This window comes from Mustela putorius, unplaced genomic scaffold, assembly GCF_011764305.1.
Source record: "Mustela putorius furo isolate JIRA1106 unplaced genomic scaffold, ASM1176430v1.1 tig00000592_pilon_pilon_pilon, whole genome shotgun sequence".
NCBI classification, from domain to species: domain Eukaryota; kingdom Metazoa; phylum Chordata; class Mammalia; order Carnivora; family Mustelidae; genus Mustela; species Mustela putorius.
The window spans coordinates 2,790,839-2,809,977 of record NW_025421426.1 but is presented as its reverse complement, the minus strand read 5'-3'; positions in this window follow the sequence as shown (position 1 = coordinate 2,809,977).

Sequence of the window (19,139 nt, the reverse complement as noted above, 5' to 3'; positions counted from 1 at the left end):
ACCTGGCTCTCGCTATTGGTGCCATCTAATAGGCCGTTCTCTGCGGTTTCAAGGGTATAATAAAAAATAATCGTATTTAATCACACCACGAAGTTGACCCGCACAAGCAACACCGTATCATTCGGATTTAAAACTGCTTTCCTCCCTGACCCACCGGAACAGAGATGCAGGACAAGCCGGGGAAATCTCTGAGAGCAAACGCCTTCAACTCTTAACTTTAGAAACTGAATGCAGACTAAACACTTCCTTAACCTATAAACCAATTCTCTACATCACTTAAAACCAATCTGCTAACAAAATCTAAAAATCTTTTAGACTGATTGCAATAACAAAGACTTTAATACTAACAAAACTTACCAAAAAATAGACATTCTAACCTAATTACAGTTAATAACAACCATGCCAGGCGAGTCAAGTGAGCACCCACACAGCCGTCGGCGGCGTCTCCAGGGGGAGCCCACAGAAGCCAACCACACAGCAAGACGCGGCTGGCGGGGAAGTTGTCTTCGCGGAAGAACAGGAGGAGGGAGCAGGGCGAGATCAGAATCCAACCCCTACAATCTAAATGCGTTTAGTGTGCAGAAAAGTCAGCGTGCGGAACACACTAGGCTAACTGAAAGGCAGCTGGCGGGAATGTTTTTCAATGTTTAAAAAAATGCTCTTAAACCTTTACTCAGGTAAATGATAGCACTTAACCTTCAGGCATAAGCTCCAGGCACCAGAGGCAATAACCAGTATAACCTCATATTCTGAAAGAATACGAGGGCTTACTTGATATTGTGATCACTTCAAAAGAGACTTTTTAAAGAAAAATTGACAACCACATAATCTTTGAAAAAAGGTAGGAACCAGATTATCAGTGCCTGAAACAGAGGTCTAATGCTCTCTAGGCCATGTCTCCTAGTGGTGGTGGTTTTTGTTTTGTTTTGTTTTGTTTTTTAAGGCAGATACTCGTTTTTAAGTAAAAGCTCCTGTGAATTCTGCACCACCTCTAGATTCTGAAATTAGGAAATAGTATACATTATACAATGCTTAATGAAAAACACACACTTTGTGCTGGAGCACAACAAATGAGAAGTCAATGCCACCTTGCTGACGACTGCTGTGACTTGGGAACAGTTCTTTCCGTCCACATGTACTCACGCTGTTAACCTTCAGAGACTGCACAGGCTCTACTTAGCTGAACAGGTCATCTCACATCTTTCTGATATGGCATATTTATTACCCTATTATAGCACCATAGGAATTCAAAGGCCTCAAAAACTGACCAAAAGACGTAAAAATTCCATTTATAATCAAGTCATTTTGCTGCATTCCTGCAAATCCACATTCTCCCTCTGAGTTACTTAAGTGTCCAAATAAATGATCATTAAAATATTTAACCCAAACGAACTGCTGGTCTCTGGCCAATTCATTTGTACCCTTTAAGCAGCAAAATTATCTCCAAGATCTGGTCAGGAAACTTAGTTTTTCTATAAATGTTCCTTCTGAAGGTCACACATACCCTTTTTTGTCTTAATCCAACAAGTGGAGAGAACTGCACATAAAGCCACAGCGCAATCCAAACCTGTAACTTTAAATCCTTCAACCCTATTTCAAGGAAATCACCAAGGTCACACCCATGAACTAAATGGTCAACCCAACTTTCCTAATATAGCTGTGGAAAGATGCTGAAAAGTTCAGTGAGAGAAAAAGATTAAAATATTCAGAAGTTTACATTCAACATCACAATCTCAACTACCCAAAAGCAAATGACTGTTCAAAGGCAAAGCTTGGGGGCAGATCCTACCGAACAGACTCATTTTCTTGAAACTTAGAAAGAGCTCAGTCCTAAAAACGATTAGAGACCAAAGTACTGTAAAAAAATGTAATCACATTTGTATATTTGATTGTCCTCATTAAAAACGCTGCCTGATTCATTCCAAATCAATTAAGGTCAGTTAAATGATCTTAATGTGAACTTGAAGCACCACATATTAGTTTTAGTTTCGGTATTATCAATACTAACAGATATTGTGGTCTGTAAACTGGCTTTTCAAAATTCCATCCTGACCGGAAAAAGAGAAGTCTAAGGGAAATGAATAAAAAAAGACTTTTCATTAAGCAAGATGAAGCCAGGCTCTCTCTGAGGTTCCACTACTGCTCCTTAACCAGGACTACCTTTAAAGCTTTGAAAAGATTTCAGACAGGACAACTGCACCAAAAAGAGGGATTTCACAAACTGAAACAGTAAACTCTTCTTTCTTTACCTGTATTCTTTCGCCCTCCACAAGGAGGGAGCTCACACACGCGGATAACTGTACATACAGATAAACACTTTTAAGCAGCTTGCTACACCACCACCCTACATACCTACAGCTCCTTCTCCACAGGGCCCAATGGTGAGTGTTCTTAATTATACCCCATTTAACTAACCAGATTAAATATAAACATGGGCACTGCCTTTTTCGGCAGGAGCTCTTTCTTTAGCAACATTTAAATATTGCCCTCCCTATCTCTGTTGAGTAAATAACTCTAGTTGTAGGTCTGGCTGGTTTAAGCCACCTGTTTGCTTTCAAAATTAAGGGGGAAAACTCTCCTTTCAATTCATCCATATAATCACCGTTAAGGAGACTTATATACTCAACTGAAAACAGAGCTTATCTGCAGATTTAAAAAAAAAAAAAAAAAAAACCCAAAACACTTCTTCTGGTGTAACTGACCTGTTCTGAGGTTATCCTGATTGGACACAGGTAGGAGAAAGAAAAACACGTAGTTCTCCTAATGCTGATACAAGAACAAAAGAGATCCAGACTCCCAACCTCCAGTCCAACCAGAACTGCATTTTAAGTCCATGAGGCTTCCTGACACGCAAGAAACTAATGAACAAACAATACACAAACCCCTAACGAAGCCATTACAGAACTGGCACCCAACTCCAGGGTCCTGGGGCTCCTCTGCACCGAGTGAAGGAATGTGGTAAAAACTTAGGTAAAGCCTGAAGAACAAAAGCTGAGGAATTTAAACTGATTCTGTCAATTTAACTTACCCAGCTGTCTCTTCGGGTTTAGTAATTTTATTTCTCAACTTTATCATAAAATTACCAAACTGGCCCCTAATTTCCAGTAACTCAGTTATGTAGTTACCCTGGGCAGGAAGTAAAGGGGATGTTAAGAACCAGTCAGTCAACAAATGTTCAAATGTAAAGTTGTTAATGAGCATTCCAATGTTAAGCATAAAAGGGCAGTTTGTGGCGGCAGCTGGCTGCCAGGGGCTGCCCCACTGTTTATCTGGAAGATAACTTTATACAAGAATTGAGCTCGCTCCTCATGAAGGGCAGATTTTGGGAAAAGATGGTCCCTGTCCCACTTCCTCAGAATCCGGACTTCTCTCTGCCCTCACGGTCTCAATTCAAAATCCCATGCCCCACAGGCCACTCTAAATTTGCCTAACTCTGCTGCCGGCTGGAGAAAAACACTCCAGATCACCTTTTTCCTAAAAGCCAACACTTGAGAAGTAGACTACACTGCCCCCCAAAAAGGAGGCCTTTTGGTTATAATGATCAAGTTTCCCTCTCCCGAATTTCAGAAATTTCCTGCTGTCTTTGTTCCACGTGCATTTAAACTGGTTAACACCCCTCCCCCGCCCACCCCCCTCCCATGCATCAGGAGATGGGGTGTACAAATCGAGACTCCCCCACAGCCTCAAGTTTAGTTTACATGCTGTAACTAAATCCTTCCCTATTTAGAGCGTTTAATGTGACTGGGATTTCTTTCCTTTCAGCTCAGTAGCTGTTCTGTAAACACCTTCCAGGTTTTTATTTATAACACCTCAGCAACCTGAAAACGGTTCTGTATGTTCCAAAGGTAGTCGTTTCAATTCAAATCTCATTACACTGATTTTATTCTAGTGGAATACACCTCAGCTTATCCAACGGTCTCAGATGTCCCGTTCCTACTGTACAACTCTGAAGCTTGAAAATATATAGCCATTGTTCAGGACTTTGGCTTCCACTTTCCAATTCATTTGCTAAGCATACGGCTACGGGGTTACACTCAAATAGGAAATTAGCAATGAACCATTTAAAAATAAGTCATCCCCAGCAACCTCAAAAACCCTGACATGCAGGCCAGACTTAGCATACGTTGAGATGGAACATTCTCAACTGAACTTGTCTTTGAGCAAATGGAAACAAAGCTTCACTTGGAACATAAAAAAGGCCCAATCATTTACAGTCCTCAGAGAGTCCGATAAACGTATCTCTTCTTTTCAAGTAGTAGACAGTACACAGTCAAGAGTCATTAGTACTACTCCAAAGTTCTTATGCACCAATATCATGTTTGTGACAACTGTGAGAAAAGCATGTAATTTTATAAAGTGGGAAAACAGCCCATCTTTTGGGACCCCCAAGGCTCTAATCAAGAGTCTCAGAATTAAGAGTGCTCCAGGGTTGGGAAAAGGCAGCCCTGCTGTGGCAAAAACATGCCATTTCATCATAAACGTTGTTAAAAGAGAGAAAAGTGATTATCTGAAATGAGGAGAGAGGGACTCCGTCACTGCCAGGCCATTACACCCCTGAATTATTTCATCAGTTTGTAAGTGACTTGATGATTAAGTCTTATTTTCTGATTTCCTCTTTAAAGGTCCACTGGAAGGGAACCAGGGGCTGCTATTCCTCCCAGAAGTTCCTCTGCCAAAAATGGAGGCTTACAAAGAGAATGCAAATCTACCTCCACCTTCAAAGTAAAGGCAAAGTCAAACCCTCCTGGCTTCCCGCCTCCCTCCTCTTCCCTCCACTACCCGGTGGGGGCGGGGCGGGGGAGGGGGACAAGCTGTTATCTCAACAGATTTTTCAGGGTGAAGGGGGCAAAGTATTTTCTACAAATTTTATCGAAGTGGTGTATTAGTTCCTTTTTTTGATTAGGAAGTGAAAGGGAATAATATGAACCCAAGACAACTGCTAAACTTCACTCTTACAAGTTATTAAAAACAGCAAAGGTCAAACTGCAAAGTGTTAGAAGGTGCTGTGAAGATAAAAAAGGACTGAATGAAGCTGTACACTAAAGAAAAGTCTGTGTCCTTCAACTGGAAAAGTCATAATCCTCCCCCACTTCCTCCTCCAGCACGCAAACCAAGGTAGGGTCTGAAGCAGCAGCCTTCCTCCTCACACCAAATAATTAAAATTCCAAACAATCAGATTATTAACCCTATTCCAACAAACAAGCCAAATAAACTGTAAATTTGTGTCATGCCTACTGACAACAGGATTTTTAAATAAATCACTCTGCCTCTTTGAACTTAATACTTATATAACTGATTGGGGGGGGGGGGTGGCAGCAATTTGGGGTGGGAGGGGTTTGACCTCACTGAAACACCAGGATTAAAAACACACACTACTAGAGTCTTTGGGACACTGAACAAAAACAGTATCTAAAATAAACATGACTTCTCAGAAAAAGTCATCTACCATTAAGGACACACCTTAAAAGTTCTTAGCACACATTAACTAAGCAAGCACAAACTAGTGGTTTGACTGCTGTATTTTTCAGACAAAAAGCAATTAGATTATTACTCTGCACTTGTCACTGCAAACACTGAAGGCTTTTTAGAAACTCTAGATTATTCATTCTCAAAGTATTATAGAATTTAGCATTTCAACTCTTATTTGATATCAATCAAGGCATCCATCCTGGGGGAGGAGGGGAGTACAGTAAAAGAACATTTTTAAATGTACTTCTTTAACACATACAAAAGAGAAGGTGCGAGGCCTCCCAAGACCCCTACCTAGTTGCCAGGCCTGGCAGGCAGCTGTTGTTACCCTGCCTTTTCTTTTGTTGAGCTTAATCTCATGTCAACTCATTCAACCAACTCAAAAGCGATGAAGACATAATTGAATCAACCTGAACTAAATCAGACCTAGGCTTCTTAAAACATACAGCTTAATGGTTTCAAACGATCTAGAAAGCTAGGAAACCAGCTAATATGTAGCATGTAGTGGTCAGTACTACACGACCCCAAACTGGCCCAAGGACCACCGCAACAGACTTGCATCTAATATAGGTTTAGGAATGTTCCTGCCGATGCCTCAAGCCCTATAGGCTGATTCAGAAAGATAAATTGGGACTCAAGGAATTTCAAAGAAGAACACACCAAAGACTTAAACTTTTAAGTGACTACTCTTTTCTTGGGGGGGGGGGGGAGAAAATAAAGTTTCTACTCCAAGTGTAAGCAAGCCACTGGGGGTCCCAGAAGTGGCCACTGGTGGCTCTTTCCTGTTCCTGTAACTAAACCTTTAGGAAAAGTCCCCGCCTGCCCACCCCACCCTACCCCACCCCCATCCCACCCGCCCAAGAATGCGGCTTCCCGTCCTCGGTGGCCCTTCCCTGAATCCCCAAAAATGTGGGTTCCAACCCAGACCTGAACGTCTGTCCGGATCATAGGCGCAGGTACCTGCCTGCACACCCCACAGGCCAGGTCTAGCCCCCACCCGTGCAGGAGAGCCCAGGCCGCCCCAAATCCGGCCTCCAGGGCCCCCAGCAGCGCGTCCTTCTCTCCCCTCCCCATCCCGTGCCGCTCGCATTTTGGGGCCAAAGCAAGAGCGAAGAGGGCTCTACATCTGAAACTGCGCCGTTTCGCCACTCAGCGCCTCCTGGCAGAAACTTCCCTTTTAAAAAAAAAGAAAAAGAAAGAAAGAAACAAACACTTAGAGGCGAACATTTCAATCCTTCCTGCCCTTTAGTTACTAGTTCTGCTTCCAGTTGGCTTCGGGACTCCCAACTAGAAGCGAGAGTTACACAGATACTCTTTAAGCGTTTAAGGGCTATTTAAAAAGTTTCAAAAAATCTTTTAAATTAAAGGGGGGGGGGAATACACCTTATCACACACATCCAGGAAACGCAGCCCGTGCACCGCCAGCTCAGGGATGGGCAGGAGACAGGACTCCCGGGGACGGATTTTGGGGGCGCCGGGGGGTTTGCTGGGGTGCGCTTTGGGGTCCGCGGCGACGCCAAGCCCCTCCCTCGGTCCCTGTAGACGCGCCCTCCGCCCGGCCCGTGTGGACGGTCCCGGCCATTGTTTGCGGGGGACGCCTGTTAGGACGCATTGTTTTGGCTGTTCCCAAGTTGCCCCGGCCCCTCCCGGGCCATCGCGGGGGACCCCGCACCGGCCCCCTCCTCTCCGCCCGCCCCCCACGGCCCAGCCGGCAAACCCGGAGAGCCGCCCGGCGGAGCCACCCAACTTTTCCGGAACAGCCCCCCACCCACCCACGCACGCACGCAGCCCCCGGCTCCCTCCGGCCAGCCCCTCGGTCCCGGCCGGAGAAGGGGGACTCCCCGCCCCCAAGCCATCCTGACTATCCCCAAGAGTGAGTGTGATGGTCAAACACTGTACACACCGGGGGCTCGCCCGGCACCTCCTCGCCGCTGGAATCGCTCCGAAGCCGGGTGGGGAGGGGGCGCCCTAGAGGAGCGGAACAGAGCTGGAGCGGGGGCCGGGCGGGGCGGGGGTCCTCCGGGGAGGGGGGCGAGCTAACGAGCACGGGAGACTCGAGGGCGGCTCGGGGGGACTCCGGAGGGCGAGGCGAGGCGCCCCTGGGCCCGGCGCGGGCGGGGGGCGCGCCCCCTTTACCTGCGGCTCCGGCTCCTCGGCCATTTCCTCGCTCGGCGGCGGCCGGGACTGAACTGACACCACACGAGCGAGCCGAGGTTTGAATGAGGAGGGAGCAGGCGAGGAGGGGAGGGGGCGGGGAAGGCAGGAGGGAGGGGAGGCGACGGGGAGTTTCTCTCGGCCTTTTGTGCGGACACCTCCCGGGTTCCGCGCCCGCACCGGCCCCCCAAAAGAGACGGGGGGCCACTGGCCGCGGGGCGAATCATCTCCCAGGGCGCCTCGGGACCCCGCGCCTTGAAGCCCCCCCCCCGAGGGAGCGCCCCCCCCGCCCCCACCCCACCCCCGCCCGGGGGATTTGGGGGCCGGGCTCACCTCGGGCGCGGGGCTAAGGTGAGCGGGGCGGGGGTGCGCACAGGGGGCAAAGGCGCGGGCGCCCCCTACTCGTCCGCGCGGGGACAGTGCAGGCGCGGGGGGTCCCTAGAGCCGCCGGGGCGCGGCGCGTCCGGCGCCGGGGGACTGTTGGGTCAGAAAGTGCTCAGGGAGCAGCTGTTGCGCCCTCCCTCGGCCCCGCCGCTCGGAGACGCCCCGCCTCCTGCCTTCACCGGCCACGCGGCCCCGCCCCCCAGGCCCCGCCCCCGGGGCACGTGGTCCGCGCAGGCGCGCCCCTGCCCCGCCCACCGCCGCGGACTCCGCCTCCGGCATGCGAGCGAGCGGCGAGCGCGCGCCCTCCCGTTCTCGCCCGCGATTCCCGCGCACGCGCGCGCCTTTCACCGCCCCCACATCCCCCGCCTCCCGCCATCCGGCTAAACGTGGCCCGCGCGCGCTCCGGCGGTTCCAGTGACAGGTACGCGGGGAGGGGGCCGCGGGGGCAGCGCGCAGGCGCAGATGTACGCCTCGGCCTTACCGCCTCCCCCTCCCTTGCAAGGTGTGCCCAGGAGAGGGAGGGGCCGGCAGCCGAACTCCCGGGTCACCCCGAATTACCAGCAAAAAGCCTCCACACCCATTTGAGTGGGTTAGAAGGCGGCGGTGCGCAGTTTTTGAGAGTCTCGTCCAGCGTGAGCGCGGTCGGAGAAGACACGATTAAAATGGTTTAAGGAGTCTGCATGAAGCTGTCCTGTAATAATGGTTGTTTTTCCACAAGAGCCCGACTTGCGCCGCTTTATAACTCGAGATTTCTAAACTTGGCCTCGGTTCCAAGAATCCACTTGGCTTTGATAGAAATCCACGTGGATGAAACTGAACTAAAAACTGGGGGGGGGGGGCGGGGAGAATCCAGCTAGCCTCGCCCCCTCCCCTTCCCACCACCAACGCAGCTAGCGCCTTTCCTCCTCCGGCCTGCTCACAAAAAGAAAGGGGGCTTGGTTCCGAAGGCCTGCGTTCCCTCATTTTAGGTAGGCCCCGGGAGGGCCCTAGAAGCTACAATCACAACCACCAAGTTTTCTGCCCCAAAATGCAAACGAATGCAAATGTACACAGAGCTAAGCAACTCCCCACAAACAAAACAAGTGTTTTGTTTTGTTTTAATGGGATATGGGTGTATCCAAAATGGAAAAACCTTAAAACATACAAGAAAGGCACTTAAAGTATATATTTAATGAAAGGGGGCGGGGGTGGGGCTATTTAAAATGCTCTCCTGGTGAGCAGCGCAGTTCTTAATAGAAAATGGAATTTGAGAGACAGCTTCTTAGCAGAGGTGAAGAATTTGCCAAGTGTGATGTTTTGCTGTCATTTTATATAGAACTACTAACCCCACATATGGTCTGGTTAGTCTTTTTTATAAAAAGGAAGTGAACCAATTACTTACAATTAATTAGCAGTGCCAGAAGTAAATTCTTTGGCCAGAACTTGTTTTTTCCCCCACTCAAATACACTGATGTTGATCATTTTTATTTCTAGTATTAGGGTTCCTTTTCTCAGGGAAGAGACTATCTTTCTTTAAAATATATTTTTTTAAACCCTTATAGTCACATCCCAAAACACAATCCGAAGACATTCTTCATAAACAAGAAACTTGATTTAATTTATCAAAACAAATGACTTAGGGCATTGCTACAAAACATACTATGAGGGAATGGGACCAGGCTGAGTTTGTAACATTAAGAGTAGCCTGACTCTACATGTTAATGGATAACCTTTGAACTCTGAAACCTTGAAAGCTGTAAACACAATAGCACTGATAGTTAAAAATTCTAGTGTCAAAATTGGGCAAAAAGAAAAGTCCAAAGTTTTCCGTAGGGATAGGGAAACAATCAAATGTTTTGACAAATAATCGTTTCACTAAGAACAATGAGGCTTCTGGCTCTCAGACCTTGTTGCTACTGAATTATTTTCTGAGCAAAAAAAAAAAAAACGGTTGTGCTTTTCTCCCTAAGAGCATCGTATGGTTAGCTACCATTTCTCTCTCCTCCACCCCCCAAAAAAACCTTATTATGTTGTAGCTTTTAAAATTGAAAGATAATTGTATTAACTGATCTGGCTGCTGAGAGTTTTATACATGATCCTTAGGTTTGAGCAAAGAATTACAAAGAACCTTATTCCTGGAGGCATGCCAATAAAACTGGGAAGTCGGTTGCAAAAATTCTGCCAGTGACTGAGTGCTGGGTTGCAAACACATACTGTGTTTTTAAATGGACATACAGTGATCTGAATTTGCTGTTCAGGGCATCCCTGAGACACACACTCTCCCCTTTGTATGTGACGACTCCTACTTAAGATTTATTTGGGAAGCCATGCACAGTTAAAACAATTAAACAGGGAAACTCCGAAAGTAAGGGAGAACACGAGGAACATGTAGTTTTGTAGTAAAAGCTCAGAACTCATGATTATTCTATGAAATGAAAATTGAAAACAAAGCATTATAGTCTATATCTACTTAGCTCCACCCATGAATAATCCTGTTTTGCCATTCCCAATCCCCCCCGCCCCCCCAGCTAGACTGTCTCTAAAGGAGTCAGGTGCTGCAGAGACACTGGCAACAAAGAAAGAATAGAACCAGAGATGTCCCTTCAAATGGAAACCGATGCTCTGTACATGTTACTCAGAGAAAGGGCGGAAAAAGCCCCACTTCACCTCTCCTCCATGCGACAAACATCAGCTACAGCTCGTTTTTCACTATTATCCAAACAGACCGGCCCTCCTTAAGATATATTTCCCAGTGTATGCTTAGAAAATCGCACCATTATCTCTGATTCAATCCTCGTGATTCAATCCTCTCCGTTTGCTAACTTCTGGTTTTCTCTCCAGATGCTGCCTGTCACAGCCTTCTCAGATCATTATAACAAAACAAAACAAAACAAAACAAAAAACCTTCCTAATTTGCTACATTTAACATGTATTGGAATCATCTTTGGAGACTTAGCCTTAATTAGAAGAACAATGTGATAGGATCTTCCTATTTCACAAGTATTTATTTTACTGTGGAACTATTACAGAGAAACAATTTGGAAACTGCACGGAAATAAACCCCTGGAGCGGAAATGGAGCCAACATAGATACTCGACTTAAAAGAATCCAGTGTTCAGAGCAGAGCAGGAAAACCCGAAAAACTGTAGTGAGGAGTCAGCAGGAAAAGAAAATGAGAAAGTTAGGCAAACCTGCCAGCTCTTGCTAACTACAAAGGACATTTGAGAAGGAAACCGGGACAGCCCTTTTAACACGACTGAATGCACTAAATTAAGTAGGGATCACCAACAACTCCAGGGAACGCTCCACTCCTCTCTTTTCTATTAAGTTTCTTGATCCCCACTCGAGTCATCTCGAAATTTTAAGCCCTCTATAAAACATCATCCTACTGCATGATAAAAATAAATTGCAGAAGTCACCTTTTAGAAGCGGAGGCAGGGTCTGGAGCCTGGAGAGTCTCCCTCAGTTTGCCAGTCCACCTTGCTCAGAACAATACTGTAAGAGACGAGATTGCTGGTTTTTACAAGCAAACTGAAAAGGGAGGGGCCAAGCAGAAGGCTCAATTTAAATCGAGGTTTTGATACAATCACGACTTGATTAAATTAATCGACCTCGCTAATGCGCAAAGAGGGTAGTTCCTTTTTAACTGTATAGGTCCCATCGGCAAGTCCGACTTTTGTGGCCGAGTGTCCTCCCCCTCTTCGAGGGCAACTTTTGTCTTCTGCCAATATTCTGGCTGGTTTTCCACGGTTGGCTTCACTCACGTTGCAAATGTAAACTTTCTTTCAAAATCACATGTGTCACAGAACTTTTGGAGCACCTCTGGAAAGCTTTTGGCACACACCCCATATCCCAGATGGGGAGCTCTGGGAGAAGGGGGGGGGCAGTAGAAAGGAAAGGCAACTCATGTTTATTGAAGTCTGACTCCTGTTCTCCTCTCAATAAGTGGACCCATCGACCATCCACCCACTCACTCAAGCCACAACCCAGAAGTCAAATGGTATTTCATCCCCATCACCCCACCTGCACCTTTAATCCATCAAGTCCTACAATTTCTAGCTTAATGTATTTCAACTTTGTCCACTTACCTCCATCTCTAACACAGCACCATGACCTCTCATTCTCTCCTCCAAATATATGGACTAAGTTCTCTTCCAGGTTCTTCCTTTCTAGGTTTGCCTTAATACAAGCTCCACCCGAAGTCCAAGAGATCTTTTTACAGAGTAAATCAGATCCTGTCACCGCCCAGCTTAATGGCTTCCTATGGCCCCAGGGGGAAAAAAGAACAAACTCCAGAGCTTGCCTCCCCAGTTCTGTAGACCTGGCCCCTGCCTCTGCAGCCTCAAGTTTTGGCAAGCCCTTCCCTGGGATTCTGAGCTTCAGCCTTTAGGCCTTCCCTCTGACCTAGAGCTTTCAGACCTGTGGCTCCCTTTGCTAGGCTCCCCCTTCCCGTTCTTTCAAGATATCAGCTTCTGTCCCTCCTGAAATTGGTTTAAATTTCACAAGTATCTGCCTCGGAAAGGAGAGAGAGAGTGGGTCCCCACTGAAAATGTGTAGTCATGTCTTCTCTCCAACTGCCCTGCCTCAAATACTCCAGTTCCATCTTCTGAAAGCTGCCTTAGCCTTAGAATATTACTTAATCTCTCTGGGTTTCAGTTTTCTCATCCACAAAATGGGGTGATAATAAAGAAGAGAGGAGGAGGAAGACCTTAAAACTTCTCATCACAGGGAAAAAAAACTGTAACTATAAGGGGTGATGGATGCCAACTAAACTTATCATCATCATTTTACAACACAGACATATCAAATCATTATGTTGCACGCCTTACACTTATACAGTGTCCTACGTCAACTGTATCTCAATAAAACTAGGAAAAGTAGTATCTATAATTATTATCTATGTAAATAATATTTTGTCTGTAAGACTGGAGAATTATTATTTTTTAAAGATTTTATTTATTGGACAGACAGAGATGACAAGTAGGCAGAGAGGCAGGCAGAGAGAGAGGGGGAAGCAGGCTCCCCACTGAGCAGAGAGCCCGATGTGGGGCTCGATCCCAGGACCCTGGGATCATGACCTGAGCTGAAGGCAGAGGCTTAACCCACTGAGCCACCCGGGCACCCCAAGACTGGAAGAATTAAATGAGGCACACTGCGGAGCTGTAAACCCAGAGTTTTGCGGTGAGATATGGAGAGCCTGGCACTGTTCTAGGCATTGGAGACAAAGCTTGCCATAAGCAAAATAAAGTCTTTACCCCTTTAGAGGAAGACAAACAACACATAGAGAGTATATTTGCAACATAAGGGTCCCTGGAGAGGGGAAGAAGTGTGCGGTTGTAAATCAGGTCTCCCTGAGGAGCAGAGAAGCCCAGGACATTATGTGGCAAAGCATACTAATACGGGGGGGGGGGGGGGGGTGCAGAAGGGGAGAGGCTCAGGGCAGGAGAAAGGCTGGCTTGGGGAGAGAACTGCCAAGGAGGCCGGCGTGTCCAGCGAGTGAAAGGAGAGTCAGGAAATAAGGCAGGACCTCGTAAAGACAGTGGCAAGGGCTGGTGTTGAGTCCAGTCTCGACAACATGTCATACGGCCAGTTCCATGTCCCCGTGTCACTCACTGCACCTGCCGCACTTCGTAGAAGGGACCCCTTCCTCATCTGGAAATGTTGTTTTCCTTGCTTTGGACCCCACGTTCTACCGATTTCCACCTCCCCACCCCCATCCTCACCGGACGCTGCTTCTCAGTCCATATCCTGGGTTTTTCTCCTCTCCCTGTCCTCCAGACTTTGAAGCACCCAAGGCCCAGGGATGTCGCCTTGTCTTCTCTTTCCTGTTCATTCCCTAGATGATTTCATCAAGTCCGATGGCTCAGTAGGCCATCTAGATGTTTAGGACTCCCAAACATCTATCTTCCACCCAGACCTCTCCCCTGAACTCTTAAAACATATTTCCCACTGCTTAGGCCATCTCCTCTCAGATGGCCGGCCACAGCCATGACCAGTAGCTGTGCTCACAGCAGATGCATATAGAAGTGAACAGTGAAACACAAAGCTCAGCCACAGAGAGGTCCAGTGGGAAGGGAACTGAGGTTTGGGTCTTGAGGCCAGGCACTGGGCTCTTGACTCAGTTTGCTTATCTGTAAAATAGGGATTATAATCTCTGCTTGGCCGCCTCATTAGATGGTCAGGTTGTCCATGTCAAAGCACAGGGGAGCCCGGTGTCATTCAAAACCAAAGGGTGGTTTTTATGATGACTCTTGTAGATACAGAGCAGCAACTCCCCAAAGGGCTCTACTTCTACGTGCGACTGTCTTGGAAGTCCACCTGGTAACTCTAGCCTCAGTTTCCCGACACATTTTACACGGGTCCGAAACCTGAGGTTCGTCATTTTTCTGGGAGGAGCCCGCAGAGTCTCTGGCCTCCCGTCCGTCCTTTTCCTCCCATCTCTCCCCACTGGATGAGAGGAAGGGTCCAGTGAGTTGTCTGTGTAGTAGTTGGTTTAAAAAAAAAATGTCATTTTCTTTTATTTATTTATTTATTTCTGGTCTGAATCAAACTGTTCATTCCATGAAAAGCAGGGACTTGTCCAAACCCACACCCAGCAATGCCTCCCGCATTTCTCTGCCGGGGATGGGTCACGTGGACTAGAACACGATCGTTCCGGAAGATCCCATGCCCAGAGCAGGCGCAGCACGCCAAGAGGCTATCTGGTAAGCGCTAACATTGGCTGAGTTCTCAATGTGTGCTTTTCACTTTATAGCTCACTGAATCTCCCTAATGACCTTGGGAGGTAGGAATTATATTCTCCCATTTGTTAGAGGAAGAACCTAGGCAAAGAGGAATTAAATAGCTCCCAAGGTCCACAAGCAATAAGCCGCAGCCTCCTCTACTGTGCAGACCTGGCTAACCCCCACCCCTACACCTCACCAGTGCACCCCAGGACCTTGAACCATGCCTGTCATATAGTAGATGCTCATTAAAGACTGAATGAGAAATGCGTAAATAGATACTGTGTGCCAGGCACTTTACATCCATTATCTCATTATATCCTCCCAGCAACACAATGGCTATTTTTAGTCTTGCTTTAAATATGGAGAGCCCAACTATGCATCCAACCAATAGCGTGTGCCTGGCTTTGTTTGCCACAGGCCTGGGACCCAACTGGATGGAGAGGGGACTCTGTTTACAGAGCTACCATTCCAGCAGAAACATAGGCAGTTCCATCTCTGTCACATCGATCTTCTCAAAAGTCACACTGATCTTTTCAAAAGTCAAATCTGATTACATCAGGGCCCTGCCTACGACTCCCCATGTCTCTTAGAATAAAAACAAAAATCCCTGATAATGTGGCAGGCAGGATTTGGGGGTTGAGGGGGGACTCCTGACGACTTTGGATTTTTTTTTTTTTTATGCTATGGGGACCCTGGGATGCCACTGTGAAGAAATGCAAGCGAAACCGACTCACTGAACTTCGAGTAAGTATTTCTTCCTTGAGAGATTATCTCCCGCAAGATCTCATCCCGGTTAAACAAAGGAGACACGGCAAATCGGAGGCCACTGCTGTCCTCTACTTACTCTCCCTTGTGGAGGGCACGATCAGAGAGAGTTGTCACTGATAAGCCCATCTGGCACGGGACTCGCCATAACCTTACCCGTCTTCACCCCTTTACTTTGTACTGCCTTTTCTCTAAAAAGAGGAAACTGAGGCTCAGGATGGTTAAGTAGCCCACCCAAGGTCACACAGCTAACCCCGTTTCCCTACCTTCCAGACTGCACTGAGGCCAGTGGGCTGCTTGAAGCCCCATGTCAAAGCCCAGCTCCGTCACCCATGTAAATTTCCTCCCTTCCAAAAAGCTCCGCTGATGCACATTTCTCGACATCCTATTTCCTGAATGTCTACCAGCCAGCCCTGGGAGTCTCTGGGGCAGGGTTGAACACCCTCACCCAGCATTCTCCTTTTCCCCGCCCCCCATTCTGGAACAACAATATTTCACTTGGTTGCCCTGGGGCTAGTCCCTTCCACCTCAGTCACTCCCGGGCATTCTTGATGTACCTGCTTACTCGTCCTCCATCATCCCTCATCATCCCCATCCAAACCTCCTTCCAAGGTGGGGAAGAGAGGCCCTGCAAATTTATGTCCCAACAGCAATTAACAGAGAGTTTTTTCTTTCTGTTTTTGTTTTGCACAGAGCTGGGAGGTAATAAACATTTGTGAGATGAATATGTCTTGAACTGGGTCTCCACTGTCCATGCTTTTTACACAGCCCCTCACAGCTGATCAGACAATCTTACAGATCTATCACCTGGCAGCTCTCAAACGCACACCCTCTCCTTTGGATTCCTACCATCCTGCCTCTCGTTCCCTTCTGATCTTTGGAATAACCTCATAACCAGGCCCCAGTGCCTGTCCCAGCCTAAAAGCCTTTCTCCTAAACCCGACAAATAATCGTCCTGCTACTCCTGCCCTGTACAAAAATCTTCAATTTACCGAAATAAATCATAGCTCCCCCCTCTGAGGATGCAAAGCCACACGTGGGCCCCAGCCAACCTTTCAGCCGGCTTCATTCCATACATATTTACTGACCACTCCTTTGTCTCGGGCCCTGGCTAGGTAGTAATTAAAGAGTGAGGTACAAAACAAATTGGGATTCCTGCCCTCGTGGAGTTTATGTTTTCGTAGGAGAAACAGACATTAAACAAATTAAAACATTAGAAAACATAGATAAGCATATAATTATAGTAACCACCTTAAAGAATCACTCAGGGGCTCAAAGAAGCCTACACAAGGATATTCATGGTAGCATTGTTTATAGGAGTGAAAAATAAGCCCAACCTGCATGTTCATCAGGAGGAAAATGGCCACCTAAGCTACGATATCAAAATGTCAAAATAGTGTCGCAAGCTCGTGTGGCTAGAACACCAGGACATTGTGGAGTAAATATGTAAATAAAGCCACAAAAGATGTGCCATTTTTGTTTAGACACACATATACGATAACACACTTTCTAAAAGAATTATATGTATATGGACATAATCTACACATATGCATATGTAATACACACACATGTTTAAGCTACACACATACCTTAAGAAAGACAGAGGCCGTTCATCTCACAATATATCCAAATATTGAATGATTATATTGTGCTACTGATACTAATATGATACAAAATACGTATGCAAATGCATGAGTAAAAGTTGGTTAATACTCCAATATGGGGAAGGATCCAGGACCCTTTACTGGTAGCTCTAAATATTTTAATCTTTTAACTTGTAAAACATAAGCATATTCAGCCTGTATTACTAAAAATTAGCTGCCTATTAACATAGAATTCCAAACTATATTAAATACCCTGAGAAATTTTTTAAATGGGGAGTAAAATGCTTAGCATTTCCATATACTGCTTTTTAATGAACTCTTCTCTACTTACCCATCTCCTTGCTCTGTGCCCACTGCCTGTCCCACCTTCATTTTGAACCTCCCCAAACCCACATGCCACATCTGTCCAACAATCAATCTGCAGCCATCCTGCCCATCCCCCACAGTCCACTCAAATGCCACCATGCTCTTTGTTCAGTCACTCTCTCTGTTCGACGCCTCCTTTATGACATTTGCTGGGTTATGCCTAGCCCTGCCTGGCTGTGTGTGTGTGTCCGAATGGCCAGCAGGCTCCTCACGGAAAGGTTAGGCCAGTTTCCTCCACGTCACCCAACAGTGGCTGGCACCCAGGAAAAGTATCCCATTATTTAGCTGCTCTATTGAATTAAGTAAATGTGCTCCCTGGGTTCCTCCATTCACTCATTCAGTTACTCTCTCACGCAACAAGTATTTATTAAGCAACTACTGTATACCAGGCACTGTTCTAGGTCCTGGAAATACCACAGGAAAGCAAGCCATCAAAATGCCCATCCATGTGGAGTTCACACTTAATGCTGTCGTCTATTAAATGGTAATTGCCACGGGACACCTGGCTGGCTCAGTAGGTAGAGCTTGTGACTCTTGGTCTCAGGGTTGTAGGTTTGATCCCCACAGTGGGTGTACAGATTACTTAAAAATAAATTCTTTTTTTTTTTTTTTCAAATTAAATGTTGGGGCACCTGGGTGGCTCAGATGATTAAAAGCCTGCCTTCAGCTCAAGTCATGATCTCAGGGTCCTGGGCTTAAGGCCTGCATCAGGCTCTCTGCTTGGCGGGGAGTCTGCTTCTCTCTCTCCCTCTGTCTCTCCCCCTGCTTGTGCTCTTTCTGTTTCTCTCTCTCCCAAATGAATAAATAAAATCTTAAAAAAAAAAAATGTTAAGTGCTATGGAGAAAAAATGAGGGGTGGGGCAAGGGGCCAGGGATTAGAGGGAGTTGCCAGCAGTGATGTTCAACAGGCTAGGTACGGAGAATCCCAGGTGGACACATCCTGGTAAAGATCTGAAGAGGTGACAGTGGGAGCCATGTGGTATTCTGGGGAGAGAGCATTCCCGGCTAAGGGATTGGCACAGAAAGACCTTGAAGCCATGTGCCCCATGGTTCGAGGAACAGTGAGGAAGCCAGAGCAGTGTTGTGGCTGGCATGGAGTAAGAAGAGGACGCAAGTCAGAAAATTAGGGTGGAGGAGGTACACACAATTTGGGGGCATTGTAAAGACTGGCTATTACCCTGAATGAACCTGAGAGCTGGTGAAGTACGAGCAGAGGAAAAACAACCTGTCCGAGGCATTAAGAGTCTTGATAACAAACCGATAAATTGATAAAACCAAGAGTCCCCCTAAAATAATCACCCAGATAGTCTCCCTTGCTGAAATCACTCAGACATTTAAGTGTGTCTATATTTTTAGCACAACAACCACCACCACAATGATAATAGTTACAGTAAGAAGAGAAGAAAAAGAGGAACAAAAAGAGAAAAAGAAAACAATTTATTGAGCCCCTGTTATGTGCCATAGTCTTAATTCCACACCTGACTTATCAAATCGTGGTGCTATCTTGTTGTCCTAATAAGCTGTATACTTAAATTCATCTGGCAGATGAGGACACCGTAGCCATCAGAGGGTAACTCATTCTCTGACTTACTAACTTCTTTAACTTACTTGAGATTCTACAATAAGAATGAAGCAGAACTCTAGCCCGGACGAATTCCAAGGCCCATGCTGACTCATGCCATTCTTTTTTTTG